At 36.8% G+C, this 22,670-nt stretch overlaps 1 long non-coding RNA gene across 2 annotated transcripts in view; it reads left to right on the forward strand.

Moving 5' to 3' along the window:
* The window catches only part of LOC119543485, a 251,536-nt gene that overhangs the window by 64,333 nt on the left and 164,533 nt on the right, over positions 1-22,670 (forward strand). The window contains exons 2-3 of one of the 2 annotated variants that reach the window (XR_005218595.1): positions 1,080-1,191; positions 2,282-2,629. This is a non-coding gene — a long non-coding RNA (uncharacterized LOC119543485). Of the gene's footprint in view, positions 1-1,079; positions 1,192-2,281; positions 2,630-22,670 lie in introns of those variants that run through there. The other variant, XR_005218596.1, reaches the window with a different exon arrangement.

Here is a 22,670-nt window from a genome sequence, read left to right on the forward strand (position 1 = left end):
TTCACATAAATGGGATCATACCGTATTCACAGTTTTGTCTGTCTTTTGTTGCTTAGCAGTGTATTTTTGAGATTCATCCATTTTGTTCAGTGTTTCACTCATTTAGCCCTTTTTAGTGCTGAATAGTATAACTTTACATGCACAGGGCAAAATTTATTTATCCATATTCCTCTTGGTGGGCACCTGAACTATTTCCAGTTTTTTACTATTATAAAGAATGTTACTGAAAATCTTCAGGTGCATGTTTGTAGACAAATATTTTTATTTTTATTGAGTAAAATTGGGGGTGGAATACCTGGATCATATCATCATTGACAATATTTGGTACTGGCAGGGATTTTTGTTGTTGTTGTTTGTTCTTAATTTTAGCCATCTTGACAGTATGCAGTGGGATCTCCTTGTGATTTTGATTTGCATGTTCCTGAGGGCTAAAGATACTTCACTGATTTCCTTCATAGAATTCAATAACCTAGGCTTCCATATTGGATGTTACCTATTTTCTAATATAAGCAGTCAATACTACACATTTCCCTGTAAGACCACTTAACCTACAGCTCACAATTTTTGATATTTATATTTTCTTTCTTTTATCTCAAATGTTTTATAATTTATATTATGTTTTATAATTTATGTAAGTACAAAATGTGACCTACATTTTGTCTTGTATGTATATAAGTGAAATGAAAATCTCACAAACTATAGTAATTATATAGTTGTATAATTATATATATATATATTATAGTAATTATATAGTTGTATAATTATATATATATATGTATATATATATAAAAGCATACTGATGAATTTAGTTGTACTGCCTTTTGGTTCTCTATGTTTTATTTTTAAAAATCTAGATACGGCCTGCTATATTAATTTCATGACCCACTACGAATTGCTACATGTACTCTGTGACTGGTTTGAATTGTGAAAAAGTCCTGGATATGGCATAAAATGCCAAAGTTCATAGGTTTATTTGCCATTGCATCAATCAGGAAAGGCAACATTATGATGCTGCGACAATTCAAAATGTTATTTAAATATTTATTTCTTACTCATGATTATCTATTTCTTGCAAATAGGCAAAGAATTTCTACTTATCTTGATCAGTCAGGGACTTAGGCTGATGAAGCAGCCATCATCTCAACATCACCAAAGGAAAAGAAAGATGAATCTTACCCTATGTCTAGAATGGTGAGTACTGGAAATACATTGCAAATAGCACTAGGTTTAGAACAGTCATTTCTAATTGCTCCTTACTAACACAGCAATTTTATTTTTACATTTTGAAAATATTAAATAATCCTATAGGAATAATTTTATAAGTGAGTTAGATATGTCAGCTCCTTTGTGGCTTTTATGGGACTCTGGAACATATCTAATTATTTTTCCCCATAGTTGACTTCAGTCCCTGAGATTACATAATTAGAAATTCTTCACTTTTGATTTTATAATTTTTAAGAGACCTCCCCTCGAAAAGATAATTCTTGAAGTTTTAATCAATTGGAAGTTATTACATTTTTCACAATCAAACTTAAAAATAGAGTTTCTATAATCTGGTTAGTTTCTGTATTGATAAGTAGGGAGGATTAAAATATTAATAATTATAACCAGTGTAACTCAATTTCTATTAAGAAAACTGGTAGTAGGAAATTGAGATTTTTTCCTTTGCATGAATTTGAAAATTATAACTTTCATATCTTAGATTTAAAGCTAAGTTGTGCCTATTAAACTACTTACTGTAGTTTCATTGGCCATTCTTTGATCTGGCCAAGCATTTTGGTAGAAATTATCTTTAGCATTAACTGTCATTGAAATAAGGCAAGAGAAAGGTGCTTTCTCTAAATAATATATTGCTTGGCCATACTTGAAATGACAAAGCAATCTGACTTCACCAAAATACTTCGCTTCTGATTTGCTTTGTAGTATCCAGTTGAGCTTAGTGGAGGCATCACATTGCAGTTTACTGGATTATATTATAATCATTTAATATAAACTATCATAAAACTACTTACCTAAGTGTTAATTGAAAAATTAAAATTAAAATCCCTTATTTGCTAATTTTATAATATTTATCCTTTAAATTCTGAGTATTAACAGATTTTACATAGATGCTAGGTTTGTTTTTTTCATTCTTGCATGCTGAAAGCTTAGGTTGGAAGAGAAACATTATTGTTTTGTCTTTAGCATGAGTTTTAACAGTTAAAATTGAAATGCAAAAACAAATGCAATTTCACATTACTTAGAAATAAAACAATAGTTTTTTTCTTTTTTTTTACATTAGGATAGAGAGGAAAACATGATGACACTAAAAGCATCATTCAACTTCAAATCAAAATACTATCTTTGCAAGATAAAATAATGTTTACAATTATCTCAGTAATATTGTTACTGTAAATTTTAATTTTGCCAATCCATTTTCTACATAGATTAAATAAAAATATTTTCCCTGATTATTGTTAGTATTTTATTACTTGGGGAATTGTTTTAATTGGGGGCCTTCATTTTTCACCATCAATCAGCTCTTAATAATTAAATATATCACTATACATTATAAGCAGTATTTGGAAATGCACAAAGGATTCTTAGTTCACAAGAAATAGAATAATCGGATTATTTTTTGACTGCAAACTTTAGGTAAAATATTTTTGAATGAATTTAATTTCTATTTTCTTAATTCTGTCTTTAAATGTGAAAGAATACATTGTATGCAAATCATTACAAAATAATGGGCATACTTTCCTTTTGGAAGTCTGACAAATAATTTTTCATGTAAAAATATACTGGAAAGAACAAGTAAGCAAATATAGCATATTTCCTGATATTGTGTACATAATTGAAATATCTATTCCTTCATTAAATGTTTTTTAGAGAAGTTGTAGGTTTACAGAATAATCATGCATAAAATACAAAGTTCCCATGTATCCCCCTGTGCCGGTTTGAATATATTATGTCCCCCAAATGCCATTATCTTTGATGTAATCTTGTGTGGGTGGACCTATCAGTGTTGATTAGATTGTAATTCTTTGAGTATTTCTTTGGAATGTGCCCCACCCAGCTGTGGGTGATGATTCTGATTGGATAATTTCCATGAAGGTGTTGCTCCGCCCATTCGGGGTGGGTCTAAGTTGATCACTGGAGCCATATAAATGAGCTGACATAACAGAGGGGACTGAGTGCAGTTGAGAGTGACATTTTGAAGAGGAGTTATAGCCAAGAGGGACACTTTGAAGAAAGCACAAGAGCTGCAGATGAGAGAGAGTTTGAAGATGGCCGTTGGAAGCAGACTCTTGTTGTCAAGAAGCTAAGAGTGAACAAATACCCTAAGTGCAACTAAGAGTGACATTTTTCAGGAACTGCAGCCTAGAGAGGCACATCCTGGTAGAAAGCCATTTTGAAACCAGAACTTTGGAGCAGATGCCAGCCATGTGCCTTCCCAGCTAACAAAGGTTTTCCGGACACCACTGGCCATCCTCTAATGAAGGTACGTGATTGCTCATGTGTTACCTTGGACACTTTATGCCCTTAAGACTGTAACTGTGTAACCAAATAAACTCCCTTGATAAAAGCCAATCCATCTCTGATGTTTTGCATTCTGGCAGCATTAGCAAACTAGAACACCTCCATTATGCATCAGTGTGGTATCTTTGTTACACCTGATGAAAGAACATTGTTATAATTGTACTACTAACTATAATACTAACTATAGTCCATGGTTTACATTAGGTTTCCCTGTTTGTGTTGTGCAGTCCTGTTATTTTTAATTTTTTTTAATTCTACCAACTTATTTTTGACCTAAAATTTCCCTAACCACATTCAAATATATAATTCAGTGCTGTGAATTATGTTCACAGTGATGGTCTATCATCACCACCATCCATAACCAAAGCTTTTCCATCACCCCACATAGAAACTATATAATTTAAGCATCATTTTCCACAATTCTCTACTCCTATCTTGGCCCCTGGTAACTATATTCTAGTTTCTGACTTTATGAATTTGCTTATTCTGATTATTCATATCAGTGGCAGGATAAAATAACTGTCCTTTTATGTCTGGCTTATTTCATTCAAAATGATGTTCAAGGTTCATCCATACTGTCACATGAATCAGAACTTCATTCCATTTTATAGATGAATTATATTTCATTCTATGCATATACCACATTTTGTTTACCCATTCATCAGTTGATGGACACTTGGGGTGCTTCCATCTTTTGTCAATTGTGAATAATGCTGCTATGAATATCAGTGTGAAAATATCTGTTCAAGTCCCTGCTTTCAATTCCTTTAGAAATATGCCTACTACTGGGATTTCTGGGTCGTATGGTAATTATACTTAACTTTTTAAGGAACTGCCAGACTGTCTTCCACAGTGGCTGCACCATTTAACCTTCTAACAATGAATTAGTGTTCCTATTTCTCCACATACTCTCCAACACTTTTAATTTTCTGTGTTTTCAATAGTAGCTGTTTTATGGCTGTGAAATGGTATCTCATTGTGATTCTGATTTGCGTTTCTCTAATGGCTAATGATGTTGAACATCTTTCCATGTGCCTTTTGGCCATTTGTATATCTTCTTTAGAAAATGTCTATCAAGTCTTTTGCCTATGTTTTAATTGGTTTGTTTCTTTTTGTCATTGTTGTGTTTTAGTATTTCTTTATATATTTTGGATATTAAATTCTTATCAGATATATGGTTTCTAAATATTTTCCCATTGTGTAGGTTGTCATTTTAATTTCATTATAAAATCCTTTGTTGTGCAAAAGTTTTTAATTTTGATGAAATCTCCTTAACTTTCTAAGGAACTGCCAGACTGTCTTCCGCAGTGGCTGCACAATTTAACCTTCCAACAATGAATTAGTGTTCCTATTTGCTTTCTCTTTGTTTTTCAAACTTTGGGTGTAAAGTCTAAGAAACTATTGCCTTCTACAAGATTGAAGATACTTCCCCATGGTTTCTTCTAGTAGTTTTATAGTTTTTGTTCTTATTTTTGGGTCTTTGATCCATTTTGTGTTGATATTTGTATATGGTATGAGGTAGGGTCCACCTTCATTATTTTGTGTGTGGACAACTGGTTTCTCCAGCACCATTTATTGAAGAGATGATTCTTTCCCAATTGAGTGTATTTGTCAACCTTGTCAAAAGTCAGTTGGCCATGAACATAAGGTTTGATTTAACAACTCTCAATTACATTCTATTCCTCCATCTGTCTGTCCTTGTGCCAGAACCATGCTGTTTTGGTTACTGTGGCATTGTAATAAGTTTTAAGATTGGCAACCATGAGTTCTGCAACTTTGTTCTTTTTTTTCAAGATGGTTTTGTCTATTTAGACCCCTTACATTTCCTTATAAATTCAATGGTTCACTTTGCATTTCAGCAAAGAAGGCTTTTGGATTTTTGATCAGGGTTGCATTGAAGCTGTAAATCATTTTGGGTGGAATTGACATCTTAATATTTAATCTGCCAATCCATGAACACGGAATATCCTTCCATTTCTTTTGGTCAGTTTGATTTCTTTTAAAAATGTTTTGCAGTTTTCTGTGTTCAAGTCCTTTACATCCTTGGTTAGATTTATTCCAATGTATGTGATTCTTTTAGTTGTTACTGTAAATTGAATTTATTTCTTGATATATATATATATATATATATATATATCAAGAAATAAATTTATATGAGTGTATGACTGCCTGTTAGGTTTAGTTGGTTTCATGTCTCATTCAATTTTTATGTTTTCTTATTGATTCTGCCTAGATTTTCTATTATTGAAAGTGGAATATTGAAGTCTCCTAATATTATTGAAAGTAGAAACATGAAGTCTCCTATTATTAATATAGAATTGTCTATTTCTCCCTTCAAATCTGCCAATATTTGCTTTACATATTTAGGGTCTATTAGGCTCATATATCTTTATAATTGTCATGTCTTCTTATTGAATTGACTCCTTTATCCGTATTTGAGGATCTACTTTGTCCCTCATAATAGTTTTAACTTAAAGTCTAATTTATCTGATATTAGTAAAGCCACTCCAGCTTTCTTTAGCTTTTGTATGGTCTAATTTCTTCCATCCTGTCACTTTCAACCTACACTTGCCTTTGAATTTAATGTGGGTCTCTTGTAAACAGAGATATACATCAAACAGTGTATAGTTTGATAATGCTTTTTTATCCATTCTGCCAATCTCTGCTTTTTGACTGGAGATTTTAATTCAGTTACATTTAAAGTAACTAGTGATCGCACAGGATTTTCTTCTGCCATTTTTGTCTTTTAACTCATACCTTTTTTGACTCTCAATTCTTCCATTAATATCTGCTTTCATTTTTTTTTATTTTTCATACTGTACCATTTTGAGCCATTTCTCATTAATTTCTTAATACATTGTTCATATATTTTCTTTGTGGTTATCTTGGGTTTAAAAATTTAACAAACTAGATGCATAAAAATCATATATAATTTGATACTAATTTCGCTTCAATAGCAGACACCTACACCATTCCTGTTACCCTTTTACCTTCCACCTTTGTGTGTGTGTGTGTGTGTGTGTGTGTGTGTGTGTGTGGCAAATTATGTCTCTGTTCACTGTATGCCCCAAACCATAAATTTATCATTACATTTGTGCAGTTAATTTTAGCACCCATATGAAGTATGACATGGAGTTACCCACCAAAAAATACTATGCAGTAGTACTGGTATTTATACTTACCCATGTGGCTACTTTTACCAGAAGTCTTTATTATTTTATGCCACTTTTAATATTTTAAAGTATTTATTCTGGGATTTAGTCCCTGAACTGTCACTTCCTTAAATTTGTATCCAGTTAGATATGAACGAGTTTTTCTTGAGTGCCTGGAGCTAACCAAAACAAGCAAAGCAAAGCAAAAAACACCTTTAGCTGTCTTTGCTAACTGGTTTTTCTTTGGCTGGTGGTCTCCTTCAAAGCATAGCCCCCTATCAAGAAAATCAGACTGAGGTGAATACAAAGTTAAGGATCCTTTCTGCCTTATCTGAGCCTGGGTGGAGCCATGGAGCCTTTTTTTTTTTTTTCCCGTAGGCTTGTGCTTGCTAGGCCTTCATAATTCCCTGTTATAGTTAGAGGAGCTTGAATGTCCCCCCTCTACTCCTTTTGAAATAGAATTTCATCCCCATCTGGCTGCTCTATTTTGTGACTTAATGCAGGTAGTTCTTTGCCCAGGCCACTTTGACATAATTGATTGTTACACTGCTTTCTCTGTTTCTCAGTTTCTCTGTCCTCGGGCTAAATTTTGAGCAGTGGAGTTGGGGGGTTAGGGAGCAGGGAACCAGAGACAAGTTTCCTAGTTCAGTTTTTCAGACTTTCTCCTGATAGACTGATGGCCTGGTAAATGTGAAGGAAGTAACTCCTACTTCCTATGGATTAGAGCCAGGGACCCACAATGTGACTGCAGGCTGGCTCCACCCTGCATAGGGAAGGGGTGTATGAGGACCCAGTAAGGGCACTCAGAGCTTCTCCTATGACTTCTGAAGCTGTGTTTACTTGATTTGACACTTGCCCATTTACTGAAGGTCTTTAACTGTTCTCCATGGGTTTTAGGAAGAGTACTATCTTTAAAATTCCTCTGCCAATTTTGCCTGAGGGGGTTGTAATAATGACTCCCTTCATAGCTGGCCCCTAGCAATATGAAGCAGCTGATCAAAAATGTTGATCAGAGATCCAACCACATGCTCCCAGAGTTTGGAGGATTAGGTATTTATGGCCCACCCTGGAAACACAAAGTTGTACCAGGATCTTGGACTGCAGTCCCCACTGCTGCCAACCATGAGACTAGGGCATGTGGGATACAGCAGCTGCAAGGGGAGTAAAATTTACTGTTATTTGCCACAATTTATCAGCCTCTTACTCTGGCTCTTCCTTGGATGCTGCACTGTATTCCACTAGAATCTGGAGTTTCAAAATAGTTGATTAAGAGAGTTCCTGAAGATGGTGGCATAGAGAGGAGTGGAAGCTGGTTAGTCCCCCTGGAACAACTAATAAGCAACCAGGAACAGCTAGTAAATAATCTGGAATAACTGTGGGGGGACAAATATGATTGTCCACTCATCATACACCAACCTGAATTGGGAGGAATGCCCAAGATCACAGCATAAAATCTGTAAGTGAAGACTGCGGATCCATGGCTGAGCTGCAAAGCCTCATGGAGCCAGAAAGCAGCTCTCTCCAAGTAAGTGAATGTGGCCCAGATGAGCTCCAACTGGGGTTTTAATTAATGAGTGTGGACTGCTCTATACGAATCCCCAACAAGCAGACAGAGGCTTTGGGTGAAGACTGACCTTGAAGAGCTGGAGGGTGGCCATGGACTGGCCCTGAAGGGGGCTTTCTGTCCCTGTTTCTGCTCATTGGAGAAAGTCTCAGCCATTTTCAGTTCCCAGTGCTCTGACCTAGACAAGGGTAAAGATAGAAAAGGCAGAGAAAGACCATTGAAATGCTAATGACCTTTTCCTAGGGGGTCCATCTTCCCTAAGAGGAAAGGGGTGGGGCCTAGCTTTACAACCCGCCTTCTATTCAGAACCAGACCCCAGAGCCTGGGGGAAAACAGCCACACCTCCTTGCACCAGTCTGGAGTTACAAGCTGACAGGTGCCACCTGCTGGGCAGAAAAGCACCGTGACTTGAGGCTTCACAGGGTGTACCAATTTTCTAAGACACCCTCAGGGAAACTGGATATTGAATAGTTCTTCCTTCTGGGACTGGAGCCCATTTTGGTCTGGGAAACCATGATTGGGGTAACCAAGGAAACCATGCCTAGACAACAGAAAACTACAACCTACATTAAGAGAAACAAAGTTATGGCCCAGTCAAAGGAACAAACTTATACTTCAACTGAGATACAGGAGCTTAAACAACTAATACTAAGTTAATTCAAAAAGTTTAGGGAGGATATGGCAAAAGAAATGAACCACATGATGAAAACACTGGGTGTACATAAGGTAGAAATTGAAAGTTTGAGAAACCAACTGGCAGAATCTATGGAAATGAAAGGCACAAAACAAGAGATAAAAGATCCAATGGAAACATACAACAGCAGCTCTCAAGAGGCAGAAGAAAACACTCAAGAACTAGAGAACAAGGCACCTGAAAGCCTACACACAAAAGAACAGATAGAGAAAAGAATGAAAAATATGAGCAATGTCTCTGGGAACTTAAGGACAAAATGAAAATTAGGAATGTATGTGTCATTGGTGTCCCTGAAGGAGAAGAGAAGGGAAAAGCAGCAGAAACAATAAGAGGAAATAATCAATGACAGTCTCCCATCTCTTATGAAAGACATAAACTTATGGATCCAAGAAGAGCAGCATACCCTAAACAGAATAAATCCAAATAAGCCCACATCAAGACACTTGATAATCATATTATCAAACGTCAAAGATGAAGAGGGAATCCTGAAAGCAGCAAGAGAAAAGTGATCCATCACATACAAAGGAAGCTTGATAAGACTATTTGTGGATTTCTCAAAAGAAACCATGGAGACAAGAAGGAAGTGGGGTGTTATATTAAAGATTCTGAAAGAACAAAACTAACAAACAAGAATCTTATATCTGGCAAAACTGTCCTTCAAATATGAGGGAGAGTTTAAAATATTCTCTGACAAACAGACAATGACAGAGTTTGTGAACAAGATACCTGCTCTACAGGAAACACTAAAGGAAGCACTGCAGACAGAAAGGAAAAGACAGGAGTGAGGTTTGGAAAACAATTTTGGGGGATAGTAGCACAGCAATGTAAGTACACTGAACAAAGATGACAGTGTATATGGTTGAAAGAGAAAGATTGGTACCATGTGGGACACCAGAACAAAAGATACAGGATAAAGACTGGGACTATGTAACTCAGGGAAACCTAGGGTGCTCAATGATTGTAATAAAAGATTTAAATATGTTTTTACATGAGGTAGAACAAATGAATGTCAACATTGCAAGGTGTTAAAAATAGGGTGGGATTGGGGGGGTAATATAATCAATGCAAACTAGAGACTATAATTAACAGAAACATTGTATTATGTTTCCTTTAAAATAATGAAGGCAATATACCGAAGCTAACTGCATATGGGGGTTGGGGTGGGGGAGGATATGGGACTCCTGTCATTGGTGATGCTGTCTGACTCTTTATTCTACTTTAGGTTAATGCTTTCTTTCCTTTTGTTGCTTTCTAGCTGTCATGTTTTTTTTGTTGTTGTTTTATTTCTCTTTCTTTTTTCTTTTTCTTTTGTCTCTCTGCCTTCTTTGACATTTCCTCCTCTTTGGGGAAGAAATGGAGACTTCCTTTTATAGATAGTGGCAATGGTGTTGAATACATAAATATGTGACTATACAGGGAACCAACAATTGTTTACTTAGGACAGATTGTATAGTGTGTGAACAAAACTGTCTTAAAAGAAAGGGGTTGGGGAGGAGGAACCTAAGATGGTAATTAGGTGAGACAGAGAAAAAACACCTCCATGTAAAACACTACATAAAAAAACAGAAAGGACCCAGAACACCACTTCCAAAGTAGCACCAGCTGGACAAGTTCTGCTAAAGCCACAGGGAACGTGCATTTGGTGAAACCAGGAGTCTGCATTCTGAAACAAGTGAGTGGGTAGGCTGAATCCCTCGGACATGCTGCATTGGGGGGAAACGGTGGGTTGGACTTTTTTAAAAAAAATAAAAGAAGCCCGGGAACAACTGCAGATAAGACGGGAGAGGCCTGGACTAACGTCTTGTTGTCTGGGGTGGAGGATACCCCTTCCCACACCCACTGCTGATTGTCTCGGGTACAGGGAAACAAAGGGGAGATGCACAACTTGCAGCATTCTCCCCAGTGGGTGGGGCTGCTCCTGCCCAGCTGAATACACAGCACAGACCCAAGACAAGAAACCCAGCCTGACAGGGAGTCTTTCCTGCAGCATCGCTCACACGACACAATATCGGCCGTGGACAGTGGCCTTGAATACACCCATGGCTGATTGTCCCGGAGCTGGGAGAGCGGAGCTGTGTGGAAAGGGGGAAGTTAACACGTCCCATTCAACCATCTTTGAAGTGGGCTGGGAACGCCCCTACACAGCCTGGCGGCCCAGGGCTTCCCTGGAGGCCGGCGCTCACTTGTGATGTAGCATGGCCCAACCCCCCTCAACAGAGGTCCTGGAAAAGCACAGCAGGGATGGGGGAACTGCTCAGAAATCCCAGGGAACCTATGCCAATACCAAGGACTTTTGTGTCAGCGACAGAGAACAGCCTTAAATCTCTAGGAACACCTAAGAGATTTGATTGTTAAACCTGCCCTTCCTCCCTAATGACTCAGGCACACGCCCATCATTGTGTACCAATTGGACCCCAAAAGAATCTGATCCCCACATACCACAAAGTTGGGGAGAACTGACTTGAGGGGAATAAGTGGCTCATGGATGCCATCTGCTGGTTAGTTAGAGAAAGTGTATGTCACCAAGCTGCAATTCTAACAAATTAAAGACTCACAGATGCCATCTGCTGGTTAGTAAGGGAAAGTGTACGTCACCAAACTGTGTCTCTGAAAAATTAGATTGATATCCTTTTTATTTGATACAACTTGAAAGAACCCTATCAAGCAAAACAAATGCCAAGAGGCCAAAAACAACAGAAAATCTTAATGCATATGATAAAACCAGACAATATGGAGAATCAAGCTCCAAACACACAAATCAAGATTTTGGAAGAAATGCTGTACCTCGCAAAATTAATTAAAGAACTACAATCAAAGAATGAAAACATGGCAAAGGATTTAAAGGACATCAAGAAGACCATGGCCCAGGATATAAGTGCCATGAAGAAGACCCTAGAAGAGCATAAAGAAGACATTGCAAGAGTAAATAAAAAAATAGAAGATCTTATGGAAATAAAAGAAACTGTTGGCCAAATTAAAAAGACTCTGGATATTCACAATACAAGACTAGAGGAAGCTGAACAACATCTCAGTGTCCTAGAAATCCACAGAACAGAAAATGAAAGAACAAAAGAAAGAATGGAGAAAAAAATTGAAAAAATCGCAATGGATCTCAGGGATATGATAGACAAAATAAAGCATCCAAACTTAAGACTCGGTGTCCCAGAAGGGGAAGAGAAGGGTAAAGGTCTAGAAAGGGTATTCAAAGAAATTGTTGGGGAAAACTTCCCCAACCTTCTACACAATATAAACACATAAAGCATAAATGCCCAGTGAACTCCAAATAGAATAAATCCAAATAGACCCACCCCAAGAAGTATTCTGATCAGACTCTCAAATACTGAACAGAAGGAGCAAGTTCTGAAAGCAGCAAGAGAAAAGCAATTCACCACAGACAAAGGAAACAATATAAGACTAAGTAGCGACTACTCAGTGGCCACTATGGAGGTGAGAAGGCAGTGGCATGACATATTTAAAATTCTGAGAGAGAAAAATTTCCCACCAAGAATACTTTATCCAGCAAAACTCTCCTTCAAATTTGAGAGAGAGCTTAAATTTTTCACAGACAAACAAATGCTGAGAGACTTTGCCAATAAAAGACCTGCCCTACTTCTGATACTAAAGGGAGCCCTACTAACAGAGAAACAAAGAAAGGAGAAAGGGATATAGAGCATTTTAACAGACACATATAGTACCTTACATCCCAAATCACCAGGACACTCATTTTTCTCTAGTGATCACAGATCTTTCTCCAGAAGGGACCATAAGCTGGGACATAAAACAAGCCTCAAGAAATTAAAAAAAAAAAAAAAATTGAATATACTCAAAGAACATTCTCCAAACACAATGGAATACAAATAGAAGTCAGTAATTTTTAAACTATAACTCCACTATTTGCTTCCTACATGATAAAAAAATACACAAACTCTAAGGACAAATCAGTGGTTTTGAACTCAATGTAAAATATGTAATTTTAGACAACTATATAAGGATGGGGGAATGAAGGAGTATAGGAACATAGTTTATATGCCCTATTGAAGTGAAGGTGGTATCAAAGAAAAACAAGATTGATATGGATTTAAGAGGTTAATTTTCAGCCCCACAGTAAACACAAAGAAATTATCAGAGAATATAACCATAGAGATGAAAAGTAGAGTTTGGGATAAGAGAAATGGGGGAAGGGGCAATGGGGAGTTAAGAAAGGAGTGTAGGGTTGCTGTTTGAGGTGAAGGGAAATTTCTAGTAATGGATGGTGGGAAAGAGCATAACATCATTCTAAATGTGTTTATTCCCACTAATGGAAGGCTAGGAATGGTGTGGAATGGGAAGATTTAGGCTGTATATATGTTTCCACAATTGAAAAAAGAAAAGAAAAAAAAAGACAGTCTAACTAGACGACAATTGAATGCTAAGGATGAACTTGGATGGGATTGGAGGGTGGAGGACAGGTGGCTCGAAGGGACACAGTTGAGACATAAGGAAAAGGAAATATAGAATGTAAGCATTGTATCATTGTTGAATCTCTTATACTTCATAGCTGTGCTTAATGGAATTACATAAAAGAATGTTCTTGTTCATGGGAAGTACATACGTGAATTATAGTGTATGTTCAAGGATGTGTGCAGCTAACTCTCATGTGTTCAGAAGACAGAGAAATATATGATGGATGATAGATAGGGAGGGAGGGAAGGAGGGAGGGAAGGGAAAGAAATAGTGATGTGACAGCATGTTAAAGTTGGTGGATTGAGCTATTGGTGGAGGGGGGTCAGGGTATGATGGAATTCTGTGTATGGGGCTAGTATTGTTTTTGCAACTATTCATGTAACTTTGAATTTATTTCAAAATTTAAAAAAAAAAAAAGAAAGGGGTTGATGAAGAAACCTTGAGGGCAGTATATTGAGTGACATAAGACAGACACATAAAGGCAAATGTTGCAGGATCTCACTGATATGAGCTAATTATAATATGTAAACTCATAGACATGAAATATAAGTTACCAGGACATAGAATGAGGCTAAAGGAGGGGGAGTTTTTTCTTATTATGAGCAGAATGTTCAACTAGGTTGAACTTAAATATTTGGAAATGGACAGGGGTGATGGTAGCATGCTGTGAGAATAACTAACATTGCTGAAAGGTGTGTGAAGGTGGTGGAAAGTGTAAGCTCAGAGTCATGTATATCACCGGAAGGAAAGTTGGAGATTAAAAGATGGGAATGTATAAAATAGTGACTCTTGTGGTGGACAATGTCTGTGATTAACTGCACAAATATTAGAAATCTCTTTCATGAACTAGAACGAATGTATAACACTGTAACTAGAAGTTAATAATAGAGAGGCATATAGGGAAAAAATGTGTACCTATTGCAAACTATATACTACTGTTAGTAGTATTTTAGCATTTCTTCATCAACAGTAACAAATGTACTATACCAAAACTATGAATCAATAATGGAGGGGGCGGTGGTTAGGGGTATGGGAGGATTTGAGTCTCCTTTTTTTGTCTTTATTTCTTTTCTGGAGTAATGAAAATGCTCTAAAAATTGAAAAAAATTAAATGTGATGATGGATGCACAGGTGTATGATGGTATCATGGGCAACTGATTGTACACTTTGGATCTTTGGATAGTTGTACGGTATGTGAACAATATCAATAAAATATATATATATTAAAGAAAAAAAAAGAACAGAAAGGACACCAAAGCAGAGAAAGCACAGCGGGATGGAGCTGAGAAGGGCAGGAAGGGGCCATATTGTTAGATCACTGAAAACCTGAGTAAGGAATTTGGGTGCCATGGAAGAGTGATGTGTTCTGACTTCTTTGTTAACAAGTCATAAGAGTTGATATTTAGAAGCTGCATTGTAGAGGGAGTGTGGATACAGGAAGACATGTTTGGAGGCTACTGCTGCAGTAAAGGTGAGGGATACGTGGCCTGTTCTTAGGTGATGGTGAAGGAGATGGGGAAAATGGACAGATCTAGAGCATGTTTTGGAAACTGGGTCAAGAGGATTCACTGATGGCCTGGATATGAGAGTGAAAGACAGGATTTGAGGCTTAAGGAACTGGGGGAATGTGGTGCTCTTTACTGAGGTGGGGAAAGAGGGGTAAAAGCAGGTGAAAAATGTCTACTAGTATACATGTATGCAGATGTTGAGTGGGTGGTTGGATATACAAATTTGGAATTCTGGGAGGTATGATGAGGACTGGAGTTAGAGATCCAGGATGTGGATGATGTTTAAATCCACAGGACTGGATAAGATCAGCTAGGATGTGAGTGTGGATAAAGGAAGTTGACCAAGCACTGGCTACTGGAGATGAAACATAGGAATTTAGGGCCAGTAAGAATCCACAAAGAGGAGGGAGAAGAAATCCAGGAGAATGTGGTGGCAAAAAGCCAAGAGAAGAAACGTTCACACTCTAAGAACTGTATTTAGGCTCAACCTACTGAGCTCTGGTTATTCGTGAGAGATGCAAACATCAACTCGGATGATACAGACCCCTTCAAACAGAAGACTCCACAATCGCCCAGGTCATTTCTAATTCCTTCAGGGAGTCACACAAGTTTATCAGTTGAAAGCAGTTATTGTTAAACTACAGCCTGTGGCCCAAACTGTTCTTTCTCCCATTTTTATATAGCTCACTCTCAAAGCATATTTTTTAATGGTTGACAAAAATTTTTAAAAGAATAATATTTTGTGACATGAAAATGGTATGAAATTCAGAGTTCAGTGCCCATAAGCAAAGTTTTATTAAAACACACACACACACACACACACACACACACACACACACACACACACACACACGAGAGAGAAAGTCCCTGCCCTTTGTGGAGGGACTGATTCCTGGTGCTTGCTCCTCCACCATCTTCACACAATCTATACTCCTTTGTTAATTATTAAATAGTAATAATTATTACTATATCAATAACTGTGTGGGGTTGGTCATGTTAGAAAGAGATGGTCACAAAAATACCAGTAAGTCAACTGACCCACTGCAAGAATTTTCAAGATGCAGTCGTCTTGTGTTTTTATACTTATTTAATAAAAATGTTAGGTATTATTTAGTGATATAAATGTAAAGAATGCATCCATAGAATAGCTTGCAAGAAAGCTATATTAGGAAGGTCATAAAGCAAAATCATTATTTCTCTCTTCACACTACTAATTGCTGGTTGCCCTAAGAAGGGCTTGACTGAATTTGATGGTACCTAGGCAGAGAGCATTGTTAGCTTTAGAATCTGACCTCTTGAGCAAACACAGCAGAGCCCTCACAGAAGCACATATTAGAAAGTAATCTTATGAAGATGTTTGGGATAGCTAAATCTTGTCTGTAGACACTGTGGCACAAATATGCTGCAACTGCATCTTAAATTAGCCTTTTCTTCATTGTTTAGTTTAACTGCAGCTATAAATTTTCCAGATATTTACAGTTAGTATTGTTGCAACTCACACTAGTTGTTTATTTTATGAATCAAATAATGATATCTACTTATTTTAGGAATGTCACTTGGTAGCATAGCATTAGCAAATGTATTTTCTATATTCTAAAGGTAAATAAAGCTTAGATTGTAACTTTGAAATGTTATTTCATTTTAAGTTATGAATTACACTTTCTTAAAGTAGTACTAATTTATTCAGAATTGAACAAGTTGTTGTAAATTTATGCTCTGCTTTATGCAAGCATGTGAAAAACATGTATTAAGTGTCTGCTGTATACCAGACAATTCAAATTGGTGGTTTTGAAGATGAATTAACAAATCATTCTGTTTCATCAAAGGAATATAGCTCATCAAATAAATAAATGTATATACACAAGTAGGTGCAACATGAGCTTATAGGCAACAATATGGTGCAAAGGAGCATAGTCAGCTCTTCTGAGGGGAGATGAGTGACAGCATGTAATGATTCATAGTCATAGTTTTGTAGAAAGCAAGTCTTGAAAGATAAGGATCTGTTACCCAGGACATTGGCTTTCAAATATTTTTGACCATTAATTCAGTTTATTTTGCAACCCATTATACACACAAATGCACAAACATACAATAATTACTGAAATTCAAATTTCATAAAATAATGCTTACTGTTCTTATTTTTAAATAAATTCTATTAAATTTTGGCTCCTAAATTGATTTCATAGCTCCACCAATGGGTCATAATTCACTAATTCATTACCCCAGTTTTAAAAGCACTGCCATAGAAGTAATAATATTGGTAAATGATGCCAGTGGAGTCATTCCAGGAATATGTGATTATAGGAGCAAGAAAACAAACTTGATGCTATAGTGAAAGTGTCACTGAAGTGAGAAATAAAATCAGAAAAGGAAGTATATGATTTTTGTTGATTTTTTCTTCCTTATTTCTCCTATTTTTTTTTTATTGGCTTCTTGATAGATCTTGTGAAGACAAAAACTTGAGTTAGGAATAATTCTTACTTTAACCTAAGCATAGGAGAAACAAACTTGGTTGAGTCTGTTAATATAGTCTAATGGAAAAAGAGTAATCATCAAATGTTAGGTAGACAGTAAAATGTTACTGAAACAGTAAGAAGCCCATAAATTCAGTTTGCCTTTCTTAACTTCTGGATCTCCCCACTTCAAAACAGTTTTAGCAAAATTTTTGGTTAAGAATGAAAATTAAACAATTAAATCTCAACTTAGGTTTGTTAATAATCAATGAGAGGTTATCAATCAAATAATCAAATATATTGCTGCTATAAACAACATTTCCTAGGTTTGTACCTTGGGAAATTTAATTTTAAGTTACGATTATTTAAAAAAAGAAAACCTTCAGAAACACTCCTTGTAGAACTCACCCATAGGATACTGGCAAATTGTGAAACAGTCTGTCCATTTTGTCTGAGGAGAAGATTTTTAATGTCTCCAGTTCTGCAGTTTAAAACTTCAGAAATAATTTTATCTGTCATTGGGCACCTTTAAGAAGCAAAGACCATGATGTTGTCAAATTTAGTCAACATGCATCTTGTTAAAAAGATTTAACATTAAATCATAATGTATTAGTCTTATTGAAAGTTAAAATAGAGAAATATGTTTTTACTATTTGCTTTTGGTTACTTAATGTTAAATTCCTTGACTTTACCTAAAGACATCAACTTTGCCTCTACTAAATTTGTTTCCCTTTTCCCCCCATATACTATGATAGGAAAAGGACCATAGAAATAGTGTTTTTCTTTTTCTAAATTTCTTGAAAGTAGAGAATATAGTTAGCAGAAATGTTATAAATATAGATCACCATCCAAATAAATTTTGGAAGTAGCAGCTTAATCCCTGGCAATTTTATTCTAAGGAATATGTCTTCCAAAGGGGCAAGGCAGAGAGAGCCACACTCAAAATGTGATGTGATTACACACAAATTGCCAAATTCTGATACCCCAGGCTTCTGAAACCATCACTATGCCCTCTCCAAGGGCCTTATAGGAAAGGAACAAGTGCAAGAAGGAAAATCTTGCTTTCTCTCCGCCACCGGATATGGCCCCTTCTCCTGGTCATGCCACAGCCACTAGATCTTTTAGAAAGATTCCTACTTACTTCTGAGCATTTAGTGTGACATTGGGGATCAACATGAATTATTATATAAGTTATCCATCAGTAATGCCCAACATGATGTTTATTATGATTGTTCTTATTCAGTGCCTAAAATGACAATTATCTGTAACCTAATTGGTTAGCTATACCCAAAACTTGCTCTAAGCTTCCTCTCTGGTGAACTAAGCTGCCACTTTCTCTCTCAAATCTTTACATATCCTCTGAAAATGAAATCATTCCTTGATAGTTGAGCTTTCTACATTCTTCCCTTCCTTAATCCTACTTTGAGGATGTCCATTTTCTATAGTCTATGTACTCCCTCACCCCCAATCTCAAGGCATTTTCTAGATAACGACTCCTTATTTAATAAACTCTGCCTCTTTGAGGCTTATTCCACCCAGTTTTATTGCATCCTATTCCTCCTAGTTTGCCTCAGGGCATCTAATCCACTGACTCCTCTTTTTTCTGCCTTGCCAGCACTGTCTTCTCTCATAGCTTACCCTTCTTAAAGTCAAAGATCCACTGCTTTAAATACTTTCTTTCAGATCTCCTAAGCACCACCATATCATAGTTATTCTTTTTCACAATCTTGGAACAAATCAACACTAGAAAAATTTAAATCCTAGCTATATGTCTACACCAGACCTGATGATAACTGCTTGAGAAAATTCCCAAAACAGAGCAATCTTTTACTATAATTGACTTTTTTATACTACATGTGGATCTTACATTTCTCTAGTCATCTGGCTCTCCCAACCTTGAAATGATTTTTTTCTACTCTTTCTAAGTCCCTACCCAAACACATTCTTCTTAACAGAATTATTTTCCTTCTTTCTTCTTAACAGAAATGTTTAGGTAGAAAACAGCACAGGTATCCCTTTCTTGTGAGTCTTAATTTCTCAACACAGTTGGGCATATTCATGAGAACCCTTTTGCATTGTAAGTGGTGAGCTTAGTTTTTTGTTTTGAAATAAAGCATTTTATGCAACACATTTAAGTATTCCATGAGAATATCCTTAGATATAGATAACTCCCTCTTAGCTCTCATTATTAAGAAAAGATGGGAGGGGACTTCCAGAAGATGGTGGTTGGGAGAAACAGGGCAAAAAAAAACCTCTGTGAAAAATGCTAGATAAAATCCAGAAAGTGACCTAGAACACCAGTTACAGTGATGCACCAGCTGGACAAGGTCTGCTAAATCCACAGGGACCATGCACTTGGTGAAACCAGGACTCTGTTCTGAAACAAGTGAGTAAGCTTGCTGAATATTTGGCAGCCATGCTGTGGTGTGGGGAAACCATGGGTTGTCATTTGGAGTTGGACTAGCTCTTTTTTAAAAAACCCACAAGCAGCTGTGGATATAGCAGCAAGAACTGCACACTGAAGCACAGCAGGAACAGGCTGTGGGTACACTTCAATATCTGGCATGGACATTAACCTTTCATGCACCTGCTGCTAATTATCTCAGAGTGAGGCAGGCAGATGTTAGCCAAAAGAGGAAAATAACCACACCCCTTGCAGCCATCTTCCTGCAGGCTGGGAACCCTTCATCCCAGCACCGGTGCCACAGCCCAGAGCCTCACCAAAAAACCCAGTGTGACAGGAAGTGTTTCCAGCATCATGCCACAATATTGGGTGTGAACAATAGTCTTTTGCACACCCAGAGCTAATTGTCCCAGAGCTAAGAAGGCAGAGCTGTGTGAAAAGGGGGAAATTAACATGCCCTTTTAGCAGGCTGGGAATGCCCCTACATGGCCCGGTGGCCCAGAATTTCCTTTGAGGGATGCTGTGCACTTGTGATGTAGCACAGCCTTCCTTCAGCAGAGGCCCTGGGAGGGCACAGCTTGGAAAAGGGACCCACTCAGAAATCCCAGGGACCATATGCCAATACCAAGGACTTGTGGGTCAGCAGCAGAGACAATCTGTGGTGAGACTGAAATGAAGGTTTAGACTCTTGCAACAACCTTAAATCTCCAGGAACATCTGGGAGGTTTGATTATTAAAACCACCCTCTCTCCCTAACTGCCCAGCCATATGACCCACTTTCAAGGTAGACAGCACCAACAACGTACCCAAACTTGGTGCACCAACTGGACCCCTGCAAGAATCAGACCCACACACACCACAAAGACAAAGTTGGGGTGAACTGACTTGAGGGGAATAGGTGGTTTGCAGATGCCACCTGCTGGTTAGTTAGAGAGCATATGCCACCAAGCTCTAGATCTGACAAATTAGAGATTAGACTTTGAATTAGCCTACATATCCTAAAAGAACCCTATCAAGTTAAGCAAATGACAAGAAGCCAAAAACAAAAGAAAATTTTAAAGCATATAAAAAAAACAGACAATATGGGTAACCCAAACCCAAACACCCAAATCAAAAGATCAGAAGAGATATAGTACTTGGAACAATTAATCAAAGAACTAAAGACAAACAATGAGAGCATGGCACAGGATATAAAGGACATGGAGAAGACCCTAGAAAAGCATAAAGAAGAAATTACAAGATTAAATAAAAGAAAAAATAGATCAGCTTATGGAAATAAAATAAACTGTTGATCAAATTAAAAAGATTCTGGATTCTCATAGTACAAGACTAGAGGAAGCTGAACAATGACTCAGTGACTTCAAGGACCACAGAATGGAAAAATAAAAGAACAAAAGAAATAATGGGGAAAAAATCAAAATAATCAAAATGGACCTCAGGGATATGATAGATAAAATAAAATGTCCAAATATAAGACTCACTGGTGTCCCAGAAGAAGAAGAAAAGGGTAAATGTGTAGAAAGAGTATTCAAAGAAATTGTTGAGGAAAACTTCCCAAACCTTCTACACAATGTAAATACACAAAGCATAAATGCCCAGTGAACTCCAAGTAGAATAAATCCAAATAAACCCACTCCAAGACATATTCTGATCAGACTTCAAATATGGAAGAGAAGGAGCAAATTCTGAAAGCAGCAAGAGAAAAGCAATTCACCGTATACAAAGAAAACAACAAAAGACTATGTAATGACTTCTCAGCAGCCACCATGGAGGTGAGAAGGCAGTGGCATGACATACTTAAAAATCTGAGAAATTGCCAACCAAGAATTCTTTGTCCAGCAAACCTCTCCTTCAAATTTGAGGGAAGCTTAAATTTTTCACAAACAAAGGCTGAGAGATTTTGCTAATAAAAGACCTGCCCTACTTCAGATACTAAAGGAAGCATGATCAACAGAGAAACAATGAAAAGAGAGAGAGAGATGGAGAAAGGTTCAGTACTAAAGAGATTCAATATTGGTTCATTAAAGGGCAATAAGAGAGGGAGGGAAAAAGTATATCTGACAAACATAAACCAAAGGATACGATGGCTGATTCAAGAAATGCCTTCGCAGTAGTAACATTGAATGTAAACGTATTAAACTCCCCAATTAAAGGATACAGATTGGCAGAATGGATCAAAAAATATGAACTATCAATATTTTGCATACAAGAGACTCATCTTAGACACAGGGACACAAAGATATTGAAAGTGAAAGGACGGAAAAAAATATTTCATGCAAGCTACAGCCAAAAGAAAGTAGGAGTCGCAGTATTAATCTCAGATAAAATAGACTTCAAATTCAAGGATGTTATGAGAGACAAAGAAGGCCACTACATACTAATAAAAGGGGCAATTCAACAAGAAGAAATAACAATCATTAATGTTTATGTACCCAAACAAGGTGCCACAAAATACATGAGAGAAACACTGGCAAAACTGAAGGAAGAAATTGATATTTCCACAGTAAGTGTGGGAGACTTCAACATATCACTCTCTCCTGTAGACAGATCAACCAGACAGATGACCAATAAGGAAATTGAAAACCTAAACAACCTGATAAATGAATTGGATTTAACAGACATATATAGAACATTACATTCCAAATCACCAGTTTGCACATTCTTATCTAGTGTTCACAGAACTTTCTCCAGAATAGACCATATGCTGGGACATAAAACAAGCCTCAATAAATTTAAAACAACTGAAATTATTCAAAGCACATTCTCTGACCACAATGGAATACAATTAGAAATCATTAATCTTCAGAGACTTAGAAAATTTACAAATACCTGGAGGTAAAACAACATACTCCTAAACAATCAGTGGGTTAAAGAGGAAACAGTAAGAGAAATTGCTAAATATATAGAAATGAATGAAAATGAGAACACAACAT

The sequence above is a fragment of the Choloepus didactylus genome, chromosome 8 (assembly GCF_015220235.1).
Source record: "Choloepus didactylus isolate mChoDid1 chromosome 8, mChoDid1.pri, whole genome shotgun sequence".
Classification (NCBI taxonomy): domain Eukaryota; kingdom Metazoa; phylum Chordata; class Mammalia; order Pilosa; family Megalonychidae; genus Choloepus; species Choloepus didactylus.